General features: G+C 42.0%; 1 pseudogene; it reads left to right on the plus strand.

The window, feature by feature from the left end:
* Positions 1–5,527: 5,527 nt before the first annotated feature.
* The window catches only part of LOC127925807 (ras-specific guanine nucleotide-releasing factor 2-like), a 32,489-nt pseudogene continuing 22,775 nt past the window's right edge, over positions 5,528–15,241 (plus strand).

Consider the following 15,241-nt stretch of genomic DNA (forward strand, 5'->3'; position numbering starts at 1 on the left):
GCTCGCCTGTATATAGCCTCGCTTTACAGTTATAGCCTCGCTACTGTTATAGTCTCGCTACTGTTATAGCCTTCGCTACTGTTATAGCTCGCTACTGTATATAGCCTCGCTACTGTTATAGCTCGCTACCTGTTATAGCCTCGCTACTGTATATAGCCTCGCTACTGTTATAGCCTCGCTACTGTATATAGCCTCGCTACTGTATATAGCCTCGCTACTGTTATAGCCTCTCTACTGTTATAGCCTCGCTACTGTATATAGCCTCGCTACTGTATATAGCCTCACTACTGTTATAGCTCGCTACTGTTATAGTCTCACTACTGTTATAGCCTCACTACTGTTATAGCCTCGCTACTGTTATAGCCTCACTACTGTTATAGCCTCGCTACTGTTATAGCCTCACTACTGTTATAGCATCACTGTATATGTTATAGTCACTACTGTTATAGCCTCGCTACTGTTATAGCCTCGCTACTGTTATAGCTCACTACTGTTATAGCCTCGCTACTGTTATAGCTCGCTACTGTCTCACTACTGTTACAGCCTCGCTACTGTTATAGCCTCGCTACTGTATAGCTCGCTACTGTTATAGCCTTCTACTGTTATAGCCTCGCTACTGTTATAGCCTCGCTACTGTTGTAGCCCCGCTACTGTATATAGCCTCGCTACTGTTATAGCTCGCTACTGTATATAGCCTCGCTATTGTTATAGCTCGCTACTGTTATAGCCTCGCTACTGTATATAGCCTCGCTACTGTTATAGCCTTGCTACTGTTATAGCCGCGCTACTGTTATAGCCTGCTACTGTTATAGCTACTGTTATACTGTATATAGCCTCGCTACTGTTATAGCCTCACTACTGTTATAGCCTTCGCTACTGTATATAGCCTCGCTACTGTTATAGCCTCTACTGTATAGCCTCGCTACTGTTATAGCCTCGACTACTGTTATAGCCTCGCTACTGTTATAGCCTCGCTACTGTTATAGCTCGCTACTGTTATAGCCTGTATATAGCCTCGCTACAGTATATAGCCTCGCTACTGTTATAGCCTCGCTACTGTTATAGCCTCGCTACTGTATATAGCCTCACTACTGTTATAGTCTCGCTTACTGTTATAGCCTCACTACTGCTATAGCCTCGCTACTGTATATAGCCTCACTACTGTTATAGCCTCACTACTGTATATAGCCTCGCTACTGTTATAGCCTCGCTACTGTATATAGCTCGCTACTGTATATAGCCTCACTACTGTTATAGCCTCGCTACTGTTATAGGCTCTATAGCCTACTGTATATAGCCTCGCTACTGTTATAGCCTCGCTACTGTTATTGGCTACAGTTATAGCCTCGCTACTGTTATAGCCTCGCTACTGTATATAGCCTCGCTACTGTTATAGCCGTTTCTGTTATAGGCTTACTGTATATAGCCTCGCTACTGTATATAGCCTCACTACTGTTATAGCCTTCGCTACTGTATATAGCCTCGCTACTGGTATAGCCTCTCGCTACTGTTATAGCTCGCTACTGTATATAGCCTCGCTACTGTATATAGCCTCGCTACTGTTATAGCCTCTATTGTATATAGCTCCACTACTGTATATAGCCTCGCTACTGTATATAGCCTCACTACTGTTATAGCCTCACTACTGTTATAGCCTCACTACTGTACTGTTATAGCCTCACTACTGTTATAGCCATTGTTCCTACTGTATATAGCCTCGCTACTGTTATAGCCTCACACTGTTATAGCCTCACTAATGTATATAGCCTCGTTATAACCTACTGTTATAGCTCACTACTGTTATAGCCTCACTACTGTTATAGCCTCACTACTATTATAGCCTCACTACTGTTACAGCTTCACTACTGTTATAGTCTCACTACTGTTACAGCTCGCTACTGTATATAGCCTCGCTACTGTATATAGCCTCACTACTGTTATAGCTCTCAAGCATTGTTATAGCTCACCATTGCTATAGCTCGCTACTGTATGTAGCCTCGCTACTGTTATAGCCTCGCTACTGTATATAGCCTCACTACAGTTATAGCTCGCTACTGTATATAGTCTCGCTGACTGTTATAGCTCGCTTACTGTTATAGCTGGCTACTGTTATAGGCTCGCTACTGTTATAGTCATCGCTACTGTATATAGCCTCACTACTGTTATAGCTCGCTACTGTTATAGCCTCGCTACTGTTATAGCCTCGCTACTGTTATAGCTCTGTTATAGCCTACTGTTATAGCTCGCTTACTGTATATAGCTCGCTTACTGTTATAGCCTCGCTACTGTTATAGCCTCACTACTGTTATAGCCTCGCTACTGTATATAGCCTCTTCGCGACTGTATATATAGCCTCACTACTGTTATAGCTCGCTACTGTTATAGTCTCACTACTGTTATAGCCTCACTACTGTTATAGCCTCACTACTGTTATAGCCTCACTACTGTTATAGCCTCACTTACTGTTATAGCCTCACTACTGTTATAGCCTCCCTACTGTATATAGCTCGCTACTGTTATAGCCTCACTACTGTTATAACTCGCTAATGTTATAGTCTCACTACTGTATATAGCCTCGCTACTGTTATAGCCTCACTACTGTTATAGCCTCACTACTATTATAGCCTCACTACTGTTATAGCCTCACTACTGTTATAGTCTCACTACTGTTATAGCTCGCTACTGTATATAGCCTCGCTACTGTATATAGCCTCACTACTGTTATAGCCTACTGTTATAGCCTCGCTACTGCTATAGCCTCGCTATTTTTATAGTCACTACTGTTATAGCCTCGCTACTGTATATAGCCTCACTACAGTTATAGCCTCTCTACTGTATATAGTCTCGCTTACTGTTATAGCTCGCTACTGTTATAGCCCCACGTTATAGGCTCGCTTACTGTATATAGCATCGCTACTGTATATAGCCTCACTACTGTTACAGCTCGCTACTGTTATAGCTCGCCACTGTTATAGCTCGCTACTGTTATAGCCTCGCTACTGTATATAGCTCGTCATTTGTATATAGCTCGCTACTGTTATAGCTCACTACTGTATATAGCCTTCCTCGCTACTGTATATAGCCTCGCTACTGTATATAGCCTCGCTACTGTATATAGCCTCGCTTACTGTATATAGCCTCACTGTATATAGCCTTCACTACTGTTATAGTCTCACTACTGTTATAGCTCACTACTGTTATAGCTCACTACTGTTACAGCCTCACTACAGTTATAGCCTCACTACTGTTATAGCCTCACTACTGTTATAGCCTCCTACTGTATATAGCCTCGCTACTGTTACAGCCTCACTACTGTTATAGCCTCGCTACTGTTATAGCCTCACTACTGTTACAGCCTCACTACTGTTATAGCTCACTACTGTTATAGCCTCACTACTGTTACAGCCTCACTACTGTTATAGCTTCACTACTGTATATAGTCTCACTACTGTTACAGCCTCACTACTGTTATAGCCTCGCTTACTGTTATAGCTCGCTACTGTTATAGCCTCGCTACTGTATATAGCCTCACTACTTTTATAGCTCGCTACTGTTATAGCTCACTACTGTATATAGCTCGCTACTGTTATAGCCTCGCTACTGTATATAGCCTCGCTTACTGTTATAGCCTCGCTTACTGTTATAGGCTCGCTACTGTATATAGCATCGCTACAGTATATAGCCTCACTACTGTTATAGCCTCGCTACTGTTATAGCTCGCTACTGTTATAGCCTCGCTACTGTTATAGCCTCGTTTACTGTATATAGCCTCGCTACTGTATATAGCCTCGCTACTGTTATAGCTCACTACTGTTATAGCCTCGCTACTGTATATAGCTCGCTTACTGTATATATATTGTATATAGCCTCACTACTGTATATAGCCTCCGCTACTGTATATAGCCTCACTACTGTTATAGCCTCACTACTGTTATAGCCTCACTACTGTTATAGCCTCACTACTGTTACAGCCTCGCTACTGTTATAGCCTTCACTACTGTTATAGCCTCACTACTGTTATTGCTCGCTACTGTATATATACTGTTACAGCCTATATTTTTTAAATTGTACCTCACTACTGTTACAGGCAAGTCACTGTTATAGAACACTATTCTTATTTTCATTATGATGGCCTGGGAACAGCTTCACTGGGTTAAGTCTCACCTGTTCAGGGGCAGATACGACAGATATTCGTACTTTATAGCTCAGGGTACTGTATATACTCGCTATTTTTTATAGTCCAACGTCTAAGCCTCGCTACTGTATATAGCCTCGCCTGTTATAGCCTCTCTACTGTATATTGCATCGCTACTGTTATAGTCTCGCTTACTGTTATAGCCTCGCTACTGTTATAGCCTCGCTACTGTTATAGCCCCGCTACTGTTATAGCTCGCTACTGTTATAGCCTCGCTACTGTTATAGCCTCGCTACTGTTATAGCCTCGCTACTGTTATAGCCCGCTACTGTATATAGCCTCGCTACTGTTATAGCCTCACTACTGTTATAGCTCGCTTACTGTATATAGCCCGCTACTGTTATAGCCTCACTACTGTTATACTACTGTTATAGTCTCACTACTGTTATAGCCTCGCTACTATTATAGCCTCGCTACTGTATATAGCCTCACTACTGTTATAGCTCGCTTACTGTTATAGCCTCACTACAGTTATAGCATCGCTACTGTATATAGCCTCTCTACTGTTATAGCCTCGCTACTGTATATAGCCTCGCTACTGTATATAGTCTCTACTGTATATAGCCTCGCTACTGTTATAGCCTCTCTACTGTTATAGGCTCGCTACTGTATATAGCCTCTCTACTGTCTATAGCCTGCTACTGTTACAGCCTCGCTACTGGTATAGCTCGCTACTGTATATAGCCTCGCTACTGTCATAGCCTCGCTTACTGTATATAGCCTAGCTACTGTCTATAGCCTCGCTACTGTCTATAGCCTCGCTACTGTATATGGCACGCTGCTGTCTATAGCCTCGCACTGTCTATATCGGCTACTGTTATAGCCTCGCTACTGTTATAGCCTCGCTACTGTCTATAGCCTCGCTACTGTCTATGGCCTCGCTACTGTTATAGCCTCGGCTACTGTATATAGCCTCGCTACTGTCTATATCGCACTGTCTATAGCATCGCTACTGTTATAGCCTCGCTACTGTCTATAGCCTCGCACTGTCTATAGCATCGCTACTGTTATAGCCTCGCTACTGTTATAGCCTCGCTACTGTCTATAGCCTCGCTACTGTCTATGGCCTCGCTACTGTTATTTTTCACTGTCTTTTTAACTGTTGTTCTTTTTCTTTACTTACCTATTGTTCACTTAAAATATTTTTGCACTATTGGTTAGAGCCTGTAATTAAGTATTTCACTGTAGGTCTATACACCTGTTGTATTGAGCATGTAACCAATAAACTTTGATTTGATCTGATACTTGCAATTGATTGGAGTAGCCTTCCATATGTTGATTCTATTTCCTGTTTACTTCAGGTAATAGTATTTCTGTTTCCTGTGTCCTCAGCACTACTTCCTGGTGGTGTTTGGCCATGACGGTCAGAAGCCTCTGGAGCTGCGGACAGAGGAGAGTCAGACTTTGCAATAAGTGGGTGGAGTATCCAACAGGCCAGGTAAGAGGGTGGAGTCTATCCAACAACAAAACCTCAACACCTCTTTACAAGAGGTAGCAGCTAGGGGGCTGGGGGAAGGATAGGAGTTAGGGCTTGATTTGAGTCTGGCTTGCTTGTTGTACTCATGACACACATGTAAATGCAACAGCTGACTCTCCCTAAGTAGCCAGTGTGGCTACTTAGGCTTACAGTGTTTGTATAGTGATCACACGTAAACACACACACACACAATCCTCTCATGTCTGCTCCATTTGCAAGAGATTGTGTGTGTGTGTGTGTGTGTGTGTGTGTGTGTGTGTGTGTGTGTGTGTGTGTGTGTGTGTGTGTGTGTGTGTGTGTGTGTGTGTGTGTGTGTGTGTGTGTGTGTGTGTGTGTGTGTGTGTGTGCGTGCTCTGCTCAGGCTGTCTGCTACTTTAGTCTGGGCTACACCTTGGTGCTGTACTGCCATAGTGATTACAAATACACCCCTGACCTCAACACCTCCACCTCACTCTCTCCCCTTCTCTTCTCTTGATCCCACTAATCACACATTCTGTCTCCCTCCCTTCCTCCCCTCTCCCCTCCCCTCCCTCCCTCCCTCCTCCTCCTCCAGAGACTACCACTGAACTAGATGTGTATGTTTTGCTGTTACTAATGTAAGCATTGATGGATTATGAATATATGAATGCTATAATGTTAACTTTGAAAATAATTTTTCTTGGTAATATGTATCAATGTTCGCTGTGCAATGTTCACCATGTCAACTTAGTTTTAACATTCAACACTTACCATTCCACCTGTAGTTACTCTGACATCATCATTGAGCGTGAAGTCCTGATGCAGAAGTACATCCACCTGGTCCAGATCATGGAGACAGAGAAGGTGGCGGCCAACCAGATACGCACCCAGTTAGAGGACCAGGACACAGAGATAGAGAGGCTGAAAGCAGAGGTACACACACACACTCATACACACATACATACAGTGGGGAGAAGTATTTGATACACTGCCGATTTTGCAGGTTTTCCTACTTACAAAGCATGTAGAGGTCTGTAATTTTTATCATAGGTACACTTCAACTGTGAGAGACTGAATCTAAAACAAAACCCAGAAAATCACATTGTATGATTTTTTGAAGTAATTAATTAGCATTTTATTGCATGACATAATTATTTGATCACCTATCACCAGTAAGAATTCGGCTCTCACAGACCTATTCGTTTTCTTTAAGAAGCCCTCCTGTTTCTCCACTCATTACCTGTATTAACTGCACCTGTTTGAACTTCGTTACCTGTATGAAAGACACCTGTCCACACTCAATCAAACAGACTCCAACCTCTCCACAATTGCCAAGACCAGGAGCTGTGTAAGGACATCAGGGTAAAATTGTAGACCTGCACAAGGCTGGAATGGGCTACAGGACAATAGGCAAGCAGCTTGGTGAGAAGGCAACAACTGTTGGCGCAATTATTAGAAAAATGGAAGAAGTTCAAGATGATGGTCAATCTGCCCTCGGTCTGGGGCTCCATGCAAGATCTCACCTCGTGGGGCATCAATGATCATGAGGAAGGTGAGGGATCAGACCAGAACTACACGGTAGGACCTGGTCAATTACCTGAAGAGAGCAGGGACCACAGTCTCAAGAAAAACATTAGTAAACACTACGCCGTCATGGGATTAAAATCCTGCAGCGCACGCAAGGTCCCCTGCTCAAGCCAGTGCATGTCCAGGCCCGTCTGAAGTTTGCCAATGACCATCTGGATGATCCAGGGAGGAATGGGAGAAGGTCATCTGGTCTGATGAGACAAAAATAGAGATTTTTGGTCTAAACTCCACTTGCCATGTTTGGAGGAAGAAGAAGGATGAGTACGACCCCAAGAACACCATCCCAACCGTGAAGCATGGCGGTGGAAACATCATTCTTTGGGGATGCTTTTCTGCAAAAGGGGACAGGACGACTGCACAATATTGAGGGAGGATGGATGGGGCCATGTATCGCGAGATCTTGGCCAACAACCTCCTTCCCTCAGTAAGAGCATTGAAGATGGGTCGTGGCTGGGTCTTCCAGCAGACAACGACCCCGAAACACACAGCCAGGGCAACTAAGGAGTGGCTCCATAAGAATCATTTCAAGGTCCTGGAGTGGCCTAGCCAGTCTCAGACCTGAACCCAATAGAACATCTTTGGAGGGAGCTGAAAGTCCGTATTGCCCAGCGACAGCCCCGAAACCTGAAGGATCTGGAGAAGGTCTGTATGGAGGAGTGGGCCAAAATCCCTGCTGCAGTGTGTAAACCGTGTCAAGAACTATAGGGAAGCGTATGATCTCTGTAATTGCAAACAAAGGTTTCTGTACCAAATATTAAGTTCTGCTTTTCTGATGTATCAAATACTTGTGTCATGCAATAAAATGCTAATTAATTATTTAAAAACATACAATGTGATTTTCTGGATTTTTGTTTTAGATTCCGTCTCTCACAGTTGAAGTATACCTATGATAAAAATGACAGACCTCTACATGCTTTGTAAGTAGGAAAACCTGCAAAATTGTAAGCAAAATATCAAATACTTGTTCTCCCCACTGTATATATTGTTTTTTATATGTTTATTTAACTGGGCAAGTCAGTTAAGAACACATTCTTATTTTAAATGACGGCCTAGGGACGGTGGGTTAACTGTCTTGTTCAGGGGCAGAACGACAGATTTTCACCTTGTCAGCTCGGGGGATTCAATCTTGCAACCTTACAGTTAACTAGTCCAATACTATAACCACCTGCCTCTGGTTGCACACCACAAGGAGACTCTTACGCAAATGCAGTAGAATCCAAGGTAAGTTGCTAGCGAGCATTAAACTTATCTTATAAAATACAATCAAACCATCATAATCACTAGTTATAACTACATATGGTTGATGATATTACTAGTTTATCTAGCGTGTCCTGCGTTTGCATATAATCGATGCAACGCTGGGGGATGATTTAACAAAAGCGCATTTGCAAAAAAGCACAATCGTTGTGACGACTGTACCTAACCATAAACACCAACGCCTGTCAGGATTTGGCCAGGGTTGTTCCGGTTTTTGGTCACTAGATGCCCCCATTGTGCCTTTTGACCTTTTGTTTTCCCTTGATCCCCATTATTTGCACCTGTGCCTCGTTTCCCCTGATTGTATTTAAACCCTTTGTTTTCCTCTGTTCTTTGCTCTGTGTTTGTATGTTAGCACCCAGCCCTAGTACTCTGAGAACTCTTGTTGATCCCGGTGGACTCTCTTGTGGAATTCTGTTTTTGTTCTTGTTTGTTTGTTTGTTTTTTGAGTATCTTTTGAGGCTTTTGTGCTTTACCTTCCACCTTGTGGATGTACCTTTTTGTCTTGGAGGATTACCTTTGTTCTTGTAGGATTCCTTTTGAGGTTGTGGAGTTACATATTTTCCTGAAGAACTTCACTTTTACTTCATTAAATACACAGTCTCAAGTACTGCTGTGTCTGCCTCATCTTCTGGGTTCTGCCGACTATTCGTGGCTCAGTTGGTTAAGTGACTGTTTCTCACTCCGGAGACCCGGGTTCATAACCGGGTCCTGACAACGCCTTTCTTAAAAAATCAATACACAGAAGTATATATTTTTAAACCTGCATATTTAGCTAAAAGAAATCCAGGTTAGCAGGCAATATTAACCAGGTGAAATTGTGTCACTTCTCTTGCATTCATTGCACGCAGAGTCAGGGTATATGCAACAGTTTGGGCAGCCTGGCTCATTGTAAATAATTTGCCAGAATTTTACGTATTATGACATAACATTGAAGGTTGTGTAATGTAACAAGAATATTTAGACTTAGGGATGCCAACCGTTCAATAAAATACTGAAACAATAAACGTTTCTAGACGTTTCTGGATTCTACCATGTTAATGACCAAAGGCTCGTATTTCTGTGTGTTATAACTCAGTCTATGATTTGATAGAGCAGTCTGACTGAGCGGTGGCAGGCAGCAGCAGGCTCGTAAGCATTAATTCAAACAACACTTTAGTGCGTTTGCCAGCAGCTCTTTGCAAGCACAGCATTGTTTATGACTTCAAGCCTATCAGCCGAATATCTGGTGTAACCGATGTGAAACGGCTAGCTAGTTAGCGGGTTGCGCACTAATAGCGATTCAAACGTCACTCGCTCTGAGACTTGAGTAGTTATTCCCCTTGCGCTGCAAGGGCGTCGGCCTTTGTGGAGCGATGGGTAACGCTGCTTCAAGTGTGGCTGTTGTCGATGTGTTCTGGTTCGAGCCCAGGTAGGGGCGAAGAGAGGGATGGAAGCTATACTGTTACACTGGCAATACTATAGTGCCTATAAGAACATCCAATAGTCAAAGGTATATAAAATTCAAATGGTATAGATAAAATAGTTCTATAAATACTATATTAACTACAACCTAAAACCTCTTACCTTGAATATTGAAGTCTCATGTTAAGGAACTCAAACGTTAGCTTTTTTTTACATGGCACATATTGCACCTTTACTTCTCAACACTTTGTTTTGCATTGGCATTTAAACCAAAATTGAACATGTTTCATTATTTATTTGAGCTAAATAGATTTTTATTGATGTATTATATTAAGTTAAAATAAGTGTTCATTCAGTATTGTTGTAATTGTCATTATTACAAATAAATAAATAAAAATCGGGCCGATTAATCAGTATCGTCTTTTTTTGGTCCTCCAATAATCGGTATCGGCATTGAAAAATCATAATCGGTCGACCTCTAATAGACACACACACACACACACATACGCACACACACATACACACACACATACCCACACAAACATACACACACACTCACATGGATCTGACTGTTGACTGTGTTCTTCGAGATCGTACTGTTGAATAAGGACAAGGAAAGGATGCTGCCTTGCCAGACTAATGAAGAGGAGGAGGATCCAGACATTAAAAAGATCAAAAAGGTATCAGCAATTGTCTCTACGGTATTTGATTACTTTTCCCTCAAGGTTTTGATAGGTATTCTGACCTATATTTATGTGTGTATTCTGACCGGTGTGTCCTGTCTCCCCTCCAGGTCCAGAGTTTCATGCGAGGCTGGCTGTGTCGGAGGAAGTGGAAGATCATTGTTCAGGACTACATCTGTTCTCCACAAGCTGAGAACATGAGGAAGAGGAACCACATCGTATTTAACATGGTGGAGGCAGAGACAGAGTACGTATGCCAGCTCTCTGTCCTGGTCAACTTCTTCCTCAGACCACTACGTATGGCCGCCAGCTCCAAGAAACCTCCCATCAGCCACGATGACGTCAGCAGCATCTTCCTCAACAGGTAACACACATGCATATGAAAGCACGCACACACACGCAGACTACGATGTCAGAAGCATCTTCTTCACCTGGTAGGCCTGAGATCTCAACTACATCTCTTCTTCTTCTCTCTGTCCTCAGTGAGGCTATCATGTTCCTCCATGAGATCTTCCACCAGGGGCTGAAGGCTCGGATAGCCAACTGGCCCACTCTGGTGCTGGGTGAGTAGAGTGCTTAAACAGTGGGTTATTTAATGCTGAACTCTTTGATTATCAATATGGAATCGTCTTGCGACCTGTTCTATCAATGTATTGTATTTCTAGGATCTGTGCATGAATCTAGCTATGAACAAAAATATGAATGCAGCAAGAAAAGGTCCCATGTTTCATGAGCTGAAATAAAAGATCCTATGTATTTTCGATACACACAAAAATGTGTGCACAAATCAAATCAAATGTTATTGGTCACCTACACATGGTTAGCAGATGTTAATGCGAGTGTAAGCGAAATGTTTGTCCCTTCTAGTTCCTACCATGCAGTAATATCTAATAAGTAATCAAACAATTTCACAACAACTACCTTTTACACACAAGTGTAAGGAATGAATAAGAATATGTACATATAAATACAGTGGGGCAAAAAGTATTTAGTCAGCCACCAATTGTGCATGTTCTTCCCACTTAAAAAAGATGATGAGAGGCCACTACTTTCCACCTTCTCCACTACTGTCCCATCGATGTGGATGGGGAGTGCTCCTCTGCGGTTTCCTGAAGTCCACGATCATCTCCTTTGTTTTGTTGACATTGAGTGTGAGGTTATTTTCCTGACACCACACTCCGAGCCTACCACTGTAGTGTGTCGTCTGCAAACTTGATGATTGAGTTAGTGGCGTGCATGGCCACTCAGCCATGGGTGAACAGGAAGTAGAGGAGAGGGGCTGATAACGCACCCTTGTGGGGTCCCAGTGTTGAGGATCAGTGGGGTGGAGATGTTGTTTCCTACCCTCACCACCTGGGGGTGTCCCGTCAGAAAGTCCAGACCAAGTTACAGGGCGGAGTCGAGACCCAGGGTCTCGATCTTAATGACGCAGTTTGGAGGGTACTATGGTGTTAAATGCTGAGCTGTAGTCGATGAACAGCATTCTTACATAGGTATTCCTGTTGTCCAGATGGGTTAGGCAATGTGCAGGATTGCGATTAAGGGCTGCCTATGGACCTATTGGGGCGGTGTAAGCAAATTGGAGTGGGTCTAGGTGTCAGGTAGGGTAGAGGTGACATGCTCTTAATCCAGTCTCTCAAAGCACTTCATGATGACGGAAGGAGCGCGACGGGTGATAGTCATTTAGCTCAGTTACCTTAGCTTTTTGGGAAAAGGAACAATGGTGGCCCTCTTGAAGCATGTGGGAACAGCAGACTGGCATAGGATTGATTGAATATGTCCGTAAACACACCAGGCCACAACTTTGGAAGTATGCTTGGGGTCATTGTCCATTTGGAAGACCCATTTGCAACCGAGTTTTAATACTGATGTATTGAGATGTTGCTTCAATATATCCACATCATTTTCCATCCTCATGATGCCATCTATTTTGTGAAGTGCACCGGTCCCTCCAGCAGCAAAGCACCTCACAACATGATGCTGCCAACCCCGTGCTTCACGGTTGGGATGGTGTTCATCAGCTTGCAAGCAGCCCCTCCAAACATAACGATGGTCATTATGGCCAAACAGTTCTATTTTTTTTCAACAGACCAGAGGACATTTCTCCAAAAAGTATGATCTTTGTCCCCATGTGCAGTTGCAAACCGTAATCTGTTTTTTTATGGTGGTTTTGGAGTAATGGCTTCTTCCTTGCTGATCGGCCTTTCAGGTTATGTCGATATAGGACTTGTTTTACTGTGGATATAGATACTTTTGTACCTGTTTCCTCCAGCATCTTCACAAGGTCCTTTGCTGTTGATCTGGGATTGATTGATACTTTTCACACCAAAGTATGTTCATCTCTAGAGACAGAACGCGTCCCTCCTGAGCGGTATGACGGCTGTGTGGTCCTATGGTGTTTATACTTCCATACTATTCTTTGTACAGATGAACGTGGTACCTTCAGGCATTTGGAAATTGCTCCCAATGATGAACCAGACTTGTGGAGGTCTACAATTTTTTTTCTGAGCTCTTGGCTGTTTTCTTTGGATTTTCCCATGATGCCAAGCAAAGAGGCACTGAGTTTGAAGGTTGGCCTTGAAATACATCCCCAGGTACACCTCCAATTGACCTCCAAAATTATGTCAATTAGCCTATCACATGCTTCTAAAGCCATGACATAATTTCCTGGAATTTTCAGAGCTGTTTAAATGCACAGTCAATTTAGTGTATGTTAACTTCTGATGACCCATTGGAATTGTGATACAGTGAATTATAAGTAAAATAATCTGTCTGTTAACAATTGTTGCAAAAATGACTTAGTAATTAGATGTCCTAACCGACTTGAAAATGAGTTTTAATGACTCCAACCTGAGTGTATGTAAACTTCCGACCTCAACTGTATATAGCATTCATTGGTGGCAATTATTTTGTATGGTAATTTACATTGAAAAACTCAAGTGTTGAATCAAATGTTGTTTTTGTACCAGTTCATAAACCATGTGCCATGGAATCGGTACATCAAAAATCTTCTCATTTATTTTGCAACCTGTATGGAGCAGCTGTCAAAATTTTGTCCTCAAATGAAGCTGGTATATTAATCTATTTATCTCATTCCTTTCAGCCAATTTGTATCTTTAATATGGCAGACAAAACAGTCTCTACCTTCTCCCTTTTCCACTTGCCTCCTCTATGGGTAATGCTGCAATCAGTTGGTTGTAAGTCTGGATTGAACAGACATTCTCATATTTTCGATAGCTGCATATGTGACATAACTCCCACAGTTTCTAGTATTAATAATATCATTCATAAATATAATACCATTTTAAACCATTTTTTTCCGTAAAGAATGTTTTTATTCATCAGTAAATTTGAGTTTCACCATAACATTTGTTGTAATATTTGTTCTATCTTTTCTGGAGGATAAAACCGAAATTGTAACCAGCTTTAGTGGGCTTGTTGAAGAAAGGGCGATACTTGAAGCAAAATGTCATTTTCAATTAGTCAGAAATGAGAAAATTGTAATCTGTATACATGCAAAAGGGCACATTTTGAAGAAAGCATGGGCCTTTCTTTATAATCTACTGAGAACCATTTGGGGTTTAAGTTTAACCAATGTATGAGTTAATATTTAGTGAGAGGTTTAAAACTTTAATATTTAATCATTTTAGCCTGCCAAAATTCATATTTATTATATAAATAGGCACATTTAATTTTGTCTGACTTAGCATTCCAAATAAAATGAAATATTGTTTTATTTATTTAAAAAAACGAAAGTAAGTAAACTGTGATAGGACCAAAGAGTTAATCAATGTGGGTTTTCCATTAATAGACAAGTATTGACCTCTCCATGGTTGCAGAATCTTATCTATTTTTGCAAACTTCCTATTGAAATTTATTGTGGTAAGTTAATTTATATTTTTTGAGATATGAATACCAAGTATGTCTACTTCACCATCCTCCCATTTTATTGGTAAACTACAAGGTAGCCTCCATATATCCACTAGTTATAATGTAGCCATGATATTTGTGATGTCCTTAAGTGCTTGAGGGTGAATGTTTGTAGTGGGAATCCTTTACGATCCATTGAGGTACTTAAAAACCATATTATAATCTCCCACAATAATAATAGATTAATTTGTTGCTTGTGAGCTCAATAGATTATATATATATATTTTTGAAGAAGCGTGGATCATCATTATTTGGCCCATATAGATTAATTTGCCAGATCTGTTTTTGGTCCAATAGCATATTTAAAATAGTGAATCTCCTCACCAGGGTCTTGACCTGGCTGCAGTTCGGTGTCATAGATGGCAGACAGCGTGTATGACGTCGTGTGGGCAAAGCGGTTTGCTTATGTCAACATTGTGAATTAGAGTTCACCAAGTCCTTCTGTAGCTCAGTTGGTAGAGGCATGCTTGTAACGCCAGGGTAGTGGGTTGATCCCCGGGACCACCCATACGTAGAATGTATGCACACATGACTGTTCGCAGCGTCTGCTAAATGGCATATATTATTATTATTATTATTATGGTGGCGGTGGGGTTATGGTATGGGCAGGCAAGCATAAGCTACATACACAATTGCATTTTACTGATGGCAATTTGAATGCACAGAGATACCATGACGAGATCCTGAAGCCCATTGTCGTGCCATTCATCCACCGCCATCACCTCATGTTTCAGCATCATAATGCACGGC

Source organism: Oncorhynchus keta, unplaced genomic scaffold, assembly GCF_023373465.1.
Source record: "Oncorhynchus keta strain PuntledgeMale-10-30-2019 unplaced genomic scaffold, Oket_V2 Un_contig_6284_pilon_pilon, whole genome shotgun sequence".
Lineage (NCBI taxonomy): Eukaryota > Metazoa > Chordata > Actinopteri > Salmoniformes > Salmonidae > Oncorhynchus > Oncorhynchus keta.